The following is a 12,500-nucleotide window of genomic DNA, read 5'->3' on the forward strand; positions in this document are numbered from 1 at the left end:
CGTGCGGCGCACGAGCAGTTGCGTGGTAAGCGACCGTGTCTGAAGCCCAAAACACCACCGAGGCAAAGATCGCCTTAGCAGCGCGCCGCTTCAGCGGGCACCGCAGGGGCGACTAAAACCTGGCGGGAGGCATCGTCTCGTGTAGCGTCGCCCCTGCCCCAACTGGAGTGGCCCAGTCTTAAGGGGACAGAGACTGCGAAGCACTTGGACCGACGGCGGACTACGACGGAACGCTTCAGCTCGGCCAACGCTCTCGAGGGAGACATTTTCCGTCTCGCGGCAATTCTCCGCCGTGCCGTGCTCTTCTCGCTCGCAGACGGCGCTCTCGCGTCGAACCGCTTTCGGGGGCCACCCTTCTCCTCCCCGCTCCTCGCACGAATCTGCCGATTCCCATTCGTGCGACGAAGCCCGGAAGGGCGCCCACACAGCTGCGGTGACGTGAGCGAGCGACCAGCTCTGGAGCTCGACGTACTCCGAAGGCAAACAACGCAAATTGCGATCGCTTCCGACTCTCTCGCAAAGGTGCGCGCTACAAGGCAACAGACGTTCGCGCCTCGAGCTTGGACCGCTCTTTCCCTGCAGGTATCCGACTCCATCCTGCGGCGGTCTTGCCAGAGGCGCGCACTCGTCACGCTGCAGTAGTAATGCCTCGTTTCCGTCTCTTCGAAGATTTGGCACGACGGCTCGCCACCGTCTCCTTCTCGTGAGGTTGCTGGCGCGTGGCTTCAGCGCTCAACGTACTGTCCATGATGCCGACGCGGTCAAAACGAGTCGACGGACGCACGTTCCCTGTGCGCCGAAGGCTCTCTTGATATGTGATCCGACCCTCAGACAGACGAAGCCAAGGGAAGACCCAAGGCCGCAATGTGCGTTCAAAGAATCAGTGCTCAGTGTGTCCTGCAATTCACACCAAGTCTCGCAGCTGGCTGCGTTCTTCATCGACCCGAGAACCGAGTGATCCACCGCTTAGAGTCGTGAAAAATAGTTTGTTCAATTCAGTACAGTACAACCAGTGTTTCAGGCACGTGGCGTCTCCCTGTGTGTGGTTTCGAAGAGCGCCTTTCGGCGTGCGCTACTCCTGTTTCGCTCTTTCGTTCGGCGGTCACGCGTTTCCGCATGACCGCTGCTGATCCAACAGCCTACTCGAGACGAAAGACAAGAGCTTGGCGCGCGCGTACTCGCGCAGCTCTCCAAAGCCACTCGGCCAGTGCCAGGGACGGCTCTCTGCGCCGGAGCCACAACAAGTCTACTTGAGGCGGAAGACGAAGCCAGCAAGGGCCTGGCCGCAAGTGCGTTCGAATACGGGATTACAGTCCCTCGTCTGTCCGTACTTCCTCTTTCGACGTGCGGCGCCTTCCCAAAGCGCACAAGTCCGCAAACCGCAGAACGCTTCCGACGTAGCAAAGCCGCGTTTCCTTCGGTACTTCGCAGCAACGCCGCCTTTCCCTCGGCGGCGGGCAAATAGCCTGCAGACGTCGTCGCATTGAACCGCGAACTCGACACCTCGCGCGTCACGAGCGGGAGCCGACCGGCAGCCTCCGGCCCTTTCGGGCGCGGTGGAATTTGCCGCGGAGGACGGGAGAGTGCTTTAGGCCACGGTTCCTTCCGTACTTGGCAGCCGCACCCTCAATACCGCCGGTTCCATGACCGACCGAGCGCCGCACCGTTCCTTTAGTACTTGGGCAGCAACAAAGTCGGGTCGTTACTCCACACTCGCCGCAGGAAGCGACCGGCAGCCGCCAGCCTTTTCAGACTCGGCAGCGTTTGCCGCGGAGGACGGGAGAGCGCTCGCACCACGGTTCCGTGTGTACTAAGCGGCAGCGGCATTAGCTCTCGACCGTCAGTTCCTTGACCGACCGCACGCTTCGCCGTTCCCCTCGTACTGGGCAAGAGCAGCAGGTCGGGTCGTCTTACTCCCATTCCGCGCAAGAGTGCCGAGGCGGACTTCAGAAAGCCCACCCAACAGTGTGCGTTACGCCGTTTCTACCCGCGGGCGCGGCCAAGCCAACCGTCCAAGGTTGCAGCCGGCGTCCACTGGGCGCAACAAATTTGGCACGGGGCGCCCTTCGAAATTCGGGCAATCCCCGGCATGTTCGGGTATAGCCGTCCCCGCGTCCAAGCGGGGCCAGCGGCGGAAAGCGTCGGGCGCAGCGAGCTGCTTCACCCACACGGGGTAGAAACAATGGCGCTCGTCACCCTCGAACAATCCGGTAATGATCCTTCCGCAGGTTCACCTACGGAAACCTTGTTACGACTTTTACTTCCTCTAAATGATCAAGTTTGGTCATCTTTCCAACAGACCGGCGCAACCGAAAGGCCGCGCCGGACATCGGTCCGAAGACCTCACTAAATCATTCAATCGGTAGTAGCGACGGGCGGTGTGTACAAAGGGCAGGGACGTAATCAACGCGAGCTTATGACTCGCGCTTACTGGGAATTCCTCGTTCAAGGGGAACAATTGCAAGCCCCTATCCCAATCACGAAAGAAGTTCCACGGGTTACCCAGTCTTTTCAGACAGGGATAAAGACACGCTGCTTCCTTCAGTGTAGCGCGCGTGCGGCCCCGGACATCTAAGGGCATCACAGACCTGTTATTGCTCTGTTTCGTGCGGCTAGGAGCCGCTTGTCCCTCTAAGAAGGTTGTAAGGTGCTGGGAACCCCGCACCTATTTAATAGGCTAGAGTCTCGTTCGTTATCGGAATTAACCAGACAAATCGCTCCACCAACTAAGAACGGCCATGCACCACCATCCACCGAATCAAGAAAGAGCTCTCAATCTGTCAATCCTCCCAGTGTCCGGGCCGGGTAAGTTTTCCCGTGTTGAGTCAAATTAAGCCGCAGGCTCCACTCCTGGTGGTGCCCTTCCGTCAATTCCTTTAAGTTTCAGCTTTGCAACCATACTTCCCCCGGAACCCAAACACTTTGGTTTCCCGGAAGCTGCCCGCCGAGTCATTTGAGTAACTCAGGCGGATCGCTGGTTGGCATCGTTTATGGTCAGAACTAGGGCGGTATCTGATCGCCTTCGAACCTCTGACTTTCGTTCTTGATCAAAGAAAACATTCTTGGCAAATGCTTTCGCAGTAGTTCGTCTTGCGACGGTCCAAGAATTTCACCTCTAGCGCCGCAATACGAATGCCCCCGTCTGTCCCTCTTAATCATTACCTCGTATTCCAAAAACCAACAGAACAGAAACGAGGTCTTGTTCTATTATTCCATGCAAGTTTATTCAGGCGACTCGCCTGCGTTGAGCACTCTAATTTTTTCAAAGTAAAAGCACCGGCCTTCTCGAGGCACACAATGAAGTGCACCAAGAAAGGACCGGCATGATGTTCAGTCCGAGCCGTCGCATCGGGTAGATGCACTACTCGTCTGGAACTGAGATCCAACTACGAGCTTTTTAACCGCAGCAGCTTTAGTATACGCTATTGGAGCTGGAATTACCGCGGCTGCTGGCACCAGACTTGCCCTCCAATTGATCCTCGTTAAAGGATTTAGAGTGTACTCATTTCAATTACGGGGCCTCAAAAGAGTCCCGTATTGTTATTTTTCGTCACTACCTCCCCGTGCCGGGAGTGGGTAATTTGCGCGCCTGCTGCCTTCCTTGGATGTGGTAGCCGTTTCTCAGGCTCCCTCTCCGGAATCGAACCCTGATTCTCCGTTACCCGTAACAACCATGGTAAGCAAGTAACCTACCATCGAAAGTTGATAAGGCAGACACTTGAAAGAAACGTCGCCGGCTCGTGGCCATGCGATCAGCACAAAGTTATCCAGAGTCACCACACAATACGGGCCGAAACCCGATCGATCTTGGTCTAATAAAAGCACCCGTCGCCCAAAGGGCTTCAGGCTCACTGCATGTATTAGCTCTAGAATTGCCACAGTTATCCAAGTAGGAAGAAACGATCTAAGGAACCATAACTGATTTAATGAGCCATTCGCGGTTTCGCCTTATTTCGGCATGTACTTAGACATGCATGGCTTAATCTTTGAGACAAGCATATGATTACTGGCAGGATCAACCAGGTAATCGTTCAACTGCGCGTCCCGCCTGTCAAGCAGGCCGGACGCCGTTTTTGCGATGCCGAGGCCACCTTCAGGCGCCCCAGCACGCTTCGTTCTTGCAAAGAGTAGCACTTTGCACAGTCCGAGACGACGGCGTTCGAGCTCGCTACGGCGCCCTCCCCGAAGGGCCGGGTATCGCCACGCGGCAAGAAGCACGCAACATTCTCGATAGACTGGTTGTGTCGACTCGATCACGGCTTGCGGTTTCTCTTGAGCCCGCAGCACAGGTGGACCGACCGACACTTGCAACGTAGCCGAGACGGCAAAGCCGCCAGGCGACGGGTCACGCCCGCGCCTTCGGCGCTTTCGCATTTGACTCGTCCGAGGACGATGCGGAACACAACTCGATATCGTGGAGAAAGCGTCGTCCGACAACCAGCCCCTAACGCATCAAGCGGATGAGGCTGCAGACGTCAGCTGTGGGATCCACGGGAGCGATACCGGGGACACGCTTGACGGGCACGAAGCCCGCCGCATATCAAACACCCAGGTCGCTTTTGGGGGCGACTGCTCTCTGGGACCCCCATATAATAGCAGCGATAAGTTCCCAAATCTCCATGGGGCCGTACTCGTGCCACTTTCGACGAGCGTTTGGCGAAAATCGTGCCGCCTCGCAGCGCCGCGAGCGAGATGGAAAGCTTACGTCGGCAGCGCAATGCCGAAGTCGTGAAAGCGCAGCGCGTCGACCGAATGCGCGAACGGCAATCTCTCGCCTATGGACAGCGCGGTTTCCAGAACAATCGCCTTTCTGTGCCCCTACGGGGCCGCACGCTAGCGCGGCCCTTTCGCCGTTTCCGAGCACGAGTGCGACCGGCGCGGGCGGCGTGCTCGACACCCCGGCTGACGCCGTTTCGGACTTTGTCTCTTCGCGCGCTCGCGCCAACGCCGCGGCAAAACGACGACCTCTGCGCGGTTCTTTCCCGGTTCCCGGCGTGCTATAGTGCAGCCAGCCGGACGGTGGCGACGACTCAGTCGCGGCCGTGCGGTGGCTTGTACGCCAAAGTTGCGTGACGGGCGTCGAGCTCCCGCCGCGGCCCGGCTCAGGTGGTTTCGGACTTCTGTCTCTTCCGAGCGCTCGCGTCGTCGTGGGCACGATTCTCGAGTGCGGAGCGGTGCGCGGACACCACCACGAACACGCGCAAGCCGAAAACGGCACTACGGTACAACGTCGGCCAGGGCGGTACGGCCCCCTTATATGAGCAGCGATAAGTGACCAGATCTCCACGGGGCCGTACTCGTGCGACAAGGCGGCGTACTGCGCCGAGCCGAGCGCCAATATTTGGCCTTGGCACGGCCGATTTGAGCTCTCGCGATCGCCGCGGTACCGCCGCTCACCGATTCAAGGCACGCTAGCGCGGCCCCTTCGCCATTTTTCGAGTAAGAGTGCGAAAAGCGCGCGCGGCGTGCTCGTCGCCCCGGCTGACGTAGTCTCGGACAGTCTCGCTCACGCCGCCCCGGCTGACGTCGTCTCGGACTTAGTCGCGCTCACACCGCCCCGGCTCACGTGGTTTCGGACTTCCGTCTCTTCCGAGCGCTCGCGTCGTCGTGGGCACGATTCTCGAGTGCGGAGCGGTGCGCGGACACCACCACGAACACGCGCAAGCCGAAAATGGCACTACGGTACAACGTCGGCCAGGGCGGTACGGCCCCCTTATATGAGCAGCGATAAGTGACCAGATCTCCACGGGGCCGTACTCGTGCGACAAGGCGGCGTACTGCGCCGAGCCGAGCGCCAATATTTGGCCTTGGCACGGCCGATTTGAGCTCTCGCGATCGCCGCGGTACCGCCGCTCACCGATTCAAGGCACGCTAGCGCGGCCCCTTCGCCATTTTTCGAGTAAGAGTGCGAAAAGCGCGCGCGGCGTGCTCGTCGCCCCGGCTGACGTAGTCTCGGACTTAGTCTCGCTCACGCCGCCCCGGCTGACGTCGTCTCGGACTTAGTCGCGCTCACACCGCCCCGGCTCACGTGGTTTCGGACTTTCGTCTCTTCCGAGCGCTCGCGTCGTCGTGGGCACGATTCTCGAGTGCGGAGCGGTGCGCGGACACCACCACGAACACGCGCAAGCCGAAAACGGCACTACGGTACAACGTCGGCCAGGGCGGTACGGCCCCTTATAAGAGCAGCGATAAGTGACCAGACCTCCACGGGGCCGTACTCGTGCGACAAGGCGGCGTACTGCGCCGAGCCGAGCGCCAATATTTGGCTTTGGCACGGCCGATTTGAGCTCTCGCGATCGCCGCGGTACCGCCGCTCACCGATTCAAGGCACGCTAGCGCGGCCCCTTCGCCATTTTTCGAGTAAGAGTGGGAAAAGCGCGCGCGGCGTGCTCGACGCCCCGGCTGACGTCGTCTCGGACTTGGTCGACGCCCCGGCTGACGTAGTCTCGGACTTAGTCTCGCTCACGCCGCCCCGGCTGACGTCGTCTCGGACTTAGTCGCGCTCACACCGCCCCGGCTCACGTGGTTTCGGACTTTCGTCTCTTCCGAGCGCTCGCGTCGTCGTGGGCACGATTCTCGAGTGCGGAGCGGTGCGCGGACACCACCACGAACACGCGCAAGCCGAAAACGGCACTACGGTACAACGTCGGCCAGGGCGGTACGGCCCCTTATAAGAGCAGCGATAAGTGACCAGACCTCCACGGGGCCGTACTCGTGCGACAAGGCGGCGTACTGCGCCGAGCCGAGCGCCAATATTTGGCTTTGGCACGGCCGATTTGAGCTCTCGCGATCGCCGCGGTACCGCCGCTCACCGATTCAAGGCACGCTAGCGCGGCCCCTTCGCCATTTTTCGAGTAAGAGTGGGAAAAGCGCGCGCGGCGTGCTCGACGCCCCGGCTGACGTCGTCTCGGACTTGGTCGACGCCCCGGCTGACGTAGTCTCGGACTTAGTCTCGCTCACGCCGCCCCGGCTGACGTCGTCTCGGACTTAGTCGCGCTCACACCGCCCCGGCTCACGTGGTTTCGGACTTTCGTCTCTTCCGAGCGCTCGCGTCGTCGTGGGCACGATTCTCGAGTGCGGAGCGGTGCGCGGACACCACCACGAACACGCGCAAGCCGAAAACGGCACTACGGTACAACGTCGGCCAGGGCGGTACGGCCCCTTATAAGAGCAGCGATAAGTGACCAGACCTCCACGGGGCCGTACTCGTGCGACAAGGCGGCGTACTGCGCCGAGCCGAGCGCCAATATTTGGCTTTGGCACGGCCGATTTGAGCTCTCGCGATCGCCGCGGTACCGCCGCTCACCGATTCAAGGCACGCTAGCGCGGCCCCTTCGCCATTTTTCGAGTAAGAGTGGGAAAAGCGCGCGCGGCGTGCTCGACGCCCCGGCTGACGTCGTCTCGGACTTGGTCGACGCCCCGGCTGACGTAGTCTCGGACTTAGTCTCGCTCACGCCGCCCCGGCTGACGTCGTCTCGGACTTAGTCGCGCTCACACCGCCCCGGCTCACGTGGTTTCGGACTTGCGTCTCTTCCGAGCGCTCGCGTCGTCGTGGGCACGATTCTCGAGTGCGGAGCGGTGCGCGGACACCACCACGAACACGCGCAAGCCGAAAACGGCACTACGGTACAACGTCGGCCAGGGCGGTACGGCCCCTTATAAGAGCAGCGATAAGTGACCAGACCTCCACGGGGCCGTACTCGTGCGACAAGGCGGCGTACTGCGCCGAGCCGAGCGCCAATATTTGGCCTTGGCACGGCCGATTTGAGCTCTCGCGATCGCCGCGGTACCGCCGCTCACCGATTCAAGGCACGCTAGCGCGGCCCCTTCGCCATTTTTCGAGTAAGAGTGGGAAAAGCGACCGCGGCGTGCTCGACGCCCCGGCTGACGTCGTCTCGGACTTAGTCGACGCCCCGGCTGACGTAGTCTCGGACTTGGTCTCGCTCACGCCGCCCCGGCTGACGTAGTCTCGGACTTGGTCTCGCTCACGCCGCCCCGGCTGACGTCGTCTCGGACTTAGTCGCGCTCACACCGCCCCGGCTCACGTGGCTTCGGACTTGGTCTCTTCGAGCGCTCGCAGCCAGGTCGGGGCCGACGCCGACGTCTGCGTGGGGCTTCAACGATTCCCGGCGCGACGCAATGCAACTGCGCGCAGGATGCCAGCGACTCCGCCGTGGCCGTGCGGCGGTGTACACGCAGAAGTTTCGTGAAGGGGTATCGAGCTCCCGCCGCCCCGGCGGACGTGGTTTCGGACTTTAGCGCTCGCAGCGATCTCGCGGCGATCGCTGACGTCTGCGCGGTTTCAGGTGTGCTACGATGCAGCAGTCTGCCGCACGACAATTTACGGAAGCGAGTGCATTCCGCCCCGGCGGACGCGGCAGCGGACTTTGTGCCTGCGGGAGTGCTCTTGTTGCTGTAAAATTTGAACGGGTGCAGCTGCGCGAAGCAAGTGTACACATTTTCTCTCTCTCTCTCTCTCTCTCTGCCTCTGAGGCGACTGTAATTTTAATTTAAATGCAATTGGAGGCGGGAGCAACCTGATGAGAGTAGGCGGACTTCGGCACACCTTGTAGTTTAGAAATTGTTTTCAAGCTTTGAGGACATACACAATCGCGCCATCTGCTTTCCCCGTCTCTTTGGCACTTCATAGTGTGTGCAGCATGCTCTGCATTCCAAAGAAACGCGCCTGTTTCTCCCCCTCTCTCACGTTCTTCTTGTCTTTCTTGCTGCTCTTGTGAGAAGTTGCTATGCTCTTTACTCGCTGTAAAATAGAATGCTTGCGCGAGCCAACAACTTGCGTGTCTTTCTTTTTTTTTGTTGTTGTTGTTTTTTTCTCTCTTCCCAAGACGTTTCTGCCATTATTCACTAGCTCTCGTTCTTAGTATGCAACGGAGCGTTAGCTCGCGCCATCTACCTTTCTTTCTGTATGGCGAAGGCCGTAGGTTTTCCTAGTTCCGCACACAGATGGCGCGGATGCGTTTTCGCGCCAGTTTCGAACGACCTCGCTGTACACATGTTTCTCATTTAAAAGTTTCAAAGGGGCTTGCGAAAGGGCGTGGTCCTTTTTTCTTGCGCAAGGCTGAGCTTTCCAGCTGTGCTTAAGCTATGCTAGCATGTGTGCGTATGTGTGTGTGTGTGTGTGTGTGTGTGTGCGTGCGCGCGCGCGCGTGCGTGCGCGTGCATATGTGTGCGTGTGTGTGTATACACGCACACGGTAAAGATGATGGGGTAGCGCTATTTCTTTCTTTCTTTCTTTCTTTTTTAACAACACCTGTGCTCCACATGGCGATCTTCCTGCCCTCTATGTTTCCGGTTGGAAGGAGTGCGCAGCCTTTTCTATATTTATTTATTTTTTTTTTTTCATTCTCTTTCATTCGTACATGAGGCGCGCTACCTAATTCTAGCGGTCGAATCGACACGTTGCAATCCGTCCCGGCCTGTGCCGTATGAAAACTTTCAGTGGGCCTTGCGGTAAATAAAAGGAAATGAGGGAAATGCGCGTAGTGTATTACACTTGCGCACGGGCTTGAAACGAAGGCCTCAAAGAAAGCCGCCTTGAGCGGTCGCATTCAGACGGAAGTAAGCATTCCCCTTGCGCGTGTTTTCCGCTCGCCTGTTCCGTTTTCTACGAGGTTGCCTTCGTTGGTTTTGCCTTGCGAACAAGCTTGCGCTCGGGTCTCGTTTCTACGCGACGGCGTTTCGTTAACAGTGAAAGACTGAGGCGTCGCGAGTTGATTCGCGAGATAGAGAGCATAGAGTCTCTAGACGGGCTGGGTTTTATAAGATTGCCCACGCTGTTGCTGAGGTTACCAATGTCGCCAGGGCACCCACAAGGCAGTGGTACAATGGAGTGAAGTGAAAGACATCGCTTCTCGGCCTTTTGGCTAAGATCAAAGTGTAGTATCTGTTCTTATCAGCTTAATATCTGATACGGGTTCTATATGGACCCACGATATTAAACCTATTTTTGGAAGTTGGCGGAGTGCTTGAAGCCTGCTTCACCTCCGCCGCAGGTCGGCCCGGTATTGCACTACCTCCGGGATCGGCCCCCGCTCACTTAGGTGAGACTTCATTCAATCAAAATGAAGAACACAAGCTCGAAGCGAGCACTCACGTGACACGCACCATTCCCATACTATACGCAACGATGCCGGTGTTTCTGAACGATTGTCTGCTGTAATGAGCCACTTGGGGGGGGGGGGGGGGGGGAAGGGTGATTAGCCGTGGGTTTTGCAATCAATGTAAGTCCCACTCAAAGCCAACACTGCATTTTGGAGTTCACTATCGCTTTGATCCGTAAACGACAGCAAGCTCGCCCTGCGAAAATCCGCTGCCCTAGTGGAAGAAAGGTTCCCTATGAAACAAAAATGGAGTGCCCGATTTCCGGCAACATTTTCGCTGCAGTGGGACCGAGCGCCTCGAAAACAAACTTGTCGTATGGCCAAGTGTGGCGAAATATATTCAAGGGTTCAGAGGTGCCTCAGCTTTCCAACCTGTATGTTATGAATACCTGTTGCTACCTTTTCGTCATCATCATCCTGCTGGCTACGACCACTGCAGGGCAAAGACCTCTCCCATTATTCTCCAAGCACCCCGGTCACGTGTAAGCCCGGTCACGGTCGCCGTCTAGTGCCTGCGCCCTTCCTAATCTAATCTGCCCTCCTAAATTTCCGCCACCCCGTGCTACGCTTCCCTTCTCTTGGAATTCAGTCGGTAACCCTTAATTGATGATCTTCCCCCCACATTGCATGCCCTGCGCACGCCCATTTCTTTTTCTTGGTTTAAACTAAGGTGTCATTAGCTCGCGTTTGTTCGCTCACCCCCCGAATCTGCTCTATTCTTATCCCCCGTAGCGCTACACCCATCATTCTTCTTTCCAAAGCTCGTCGCGTCGCCCTCAGTTACCCTTCGGTAATCCTTAAGGTCCTTCGTTGCGGCACTCGCGGCATCTTTCTCATTTAAATAAGGCTATTTCGTTCAGTTTTGGGGGAAAACTCAATGAGCTAGGCGCGATTGTGTCCCCGGCGCCGCTCTCAACAAGATGGCGGCGCCCAGGCTTTTTGCCTGGTGGTTCGGCTTGACGCAGAACACGCCTGCAGGGCAGTGAAGCCGCATTGAAGGGGCAACGAGCGGCGCAGTGAAGCGCATGCTCGGGCGAAAAACGCGAACATCAGCCAAAAATACAACCAAATGGCCAAATACGAATTTCCGTTATGGGAAATTGGAGTTCAGTTGGCGCGTTGCGCTCGCCTAAGGTAAAGAACATAAATGCGAGTGCCACATCAGCCAAGTCAATGCTGAGGATCGCGTATCATTTCTTATTTATTTTTCCCCTTGCCTCCTGGCCTGCGTGGCCCTAGCGCGCATGCCCACGAAAGTAATGCAATAAGGAAAACGCGAAATCATGCGGTGACGGCTGTATCATATCCATTGTGCGTGCTTTGTTCTTTTTGGACTACAGTGGTGTGCGTTATGAGAAAGTTTCAGTGACCAGCGAACCTATATTTAGAACCACATTTACGGTTACTGCTAACAAGCTGCGGGTAGGTGTTTTTTTTTTCTTTCTTTCTTTTTTTCGCTACCAACGATGGGTTATCGCAACCGCGATCGGTTGTGCTAGACGCGTTCTTGCCAAACGTTGGCTCTATACGCGACCCGTGACGCGTGGTCGGCACATTCAAGCAGTCCATTGCAAACCGTTCCAAGAAGAAGGATGCTAGCTCCACGTTCCGCCGGGAGCGCTAGTTCGAAGATTGTACTTTTAGACCCTCGAGGAAGCACCGCCATCCCACGTTTTCTATAACGCGCTAAGACTCAGAGCGACAGCGACCACTTGTCTTTGTCAATATCTCGGACACACTTTTTTTTTTTTCTTTAATCCAGATCGTCAGACGAGCCCGCGTTCACGCGCACTCGCTCTCTCCGATAAGCAGGGTAGCTCGGTTGGGGTGTTGTAGGGCCTCGCGCATGCGCTGCTGAGTTCGTCGCTTCGCCGGCCGGTCGACGCTGGCGCGGTACTGGTAATCAACTTCGACGGGCATGGTGAAACGTCACTGTGAAACGTCACGACTAGCAATGCAATGTGTTTGCGAGCAATCGGAGAAATGAGAGAGCCCCTGTAGATTAGTGGAAACGTTCCTCCAAGTATTACGTTTGCAATTTGCGCCTACGAACATGAACTAGACAAAGGAAATGATCTGTAGCCGCCTTCACTTCATAAAATTCCCGTACGAAGAAATTTGCGTGCGCACGTGATCTCCCGCATGAAACCAGACGATAGGTTAATTTTAGCCGTTCATTTCGATTTGCCGAATGTAAACCGGAACACTTTCTCCACGCGCTCTTGAGGTTTGAATGACAATCAATGACATGCTTTTTTTATATATTTTTGTTTGTTCTATCTGGAACCAAAAGAATTCAGAACGCCATTTCAATCTTAGATTCGATTCACGCCTTGCGTTACGTCACCCCTGGCATATCTGATGAACACGCTCTGCTGT

General features: G+C 57.2%; 3 non-coding genes across 3 annotated transcripts; 1 reads left to right on the forward strand and 2 right to left on the reverse strand.

Moving 5' to 3' along the window:
- Positions 1–821: 821 nt before the first annotated feature.
- Positions 822–974, reverse strand: LOC139053156 (5.8S ribosomal RNA). Its single transcript, XR_011510253.1, has one exon. It is a non-coding gene; the product is annotated as a 5.8S ribosomal RNA (ribosomal RNA).
- A 1,237-nt stretch (positions 975–2,211) lies between these two features.
- LOC139053195 (small subunit ribosomal RNA) lies at positions 2,212–4,026 on the reverse strand. The gene has a single exon (XR_011510292.1). It is a non-coding gene; the product is annotated as a small subunit ribosomal RNA (ribosomal RNA).
- Positions 4,027–9,864: 5,838 nt separating this feature from the next.
- Positions 9,865–10,056, forward strand: LOC139053176 (U2 spliceosomal RNA). The gene has a single exon (XR_011510273.1). It is a non-coding gene; the product is annotated as a U2 spliceosomal RNA (small nuclear RNA).
- The last annotated feature ends 2,444 nt before the right edge of the window (positions 10,057–12,500 follow it).

Source organism: Dermacentor albipictus, unplaced genomic scaffold (genome assembly GCF_038994185.2).
Source record: "Dermacentor albipictus isolate Rhodes 1998 colony unplaced genomic scaffold, USDA_Dalb.pri_finalv2 scaffold_75, whole genome shotgun sequence".
In the NCBI taxonomy this organism is placed as follows: domain Eukaryota; kingdom Metazoa; phylum Arthropoda; class Arachnida; order Ixodida; family Ixodidae; genus Dermacentor; species Dermacentor albipictus.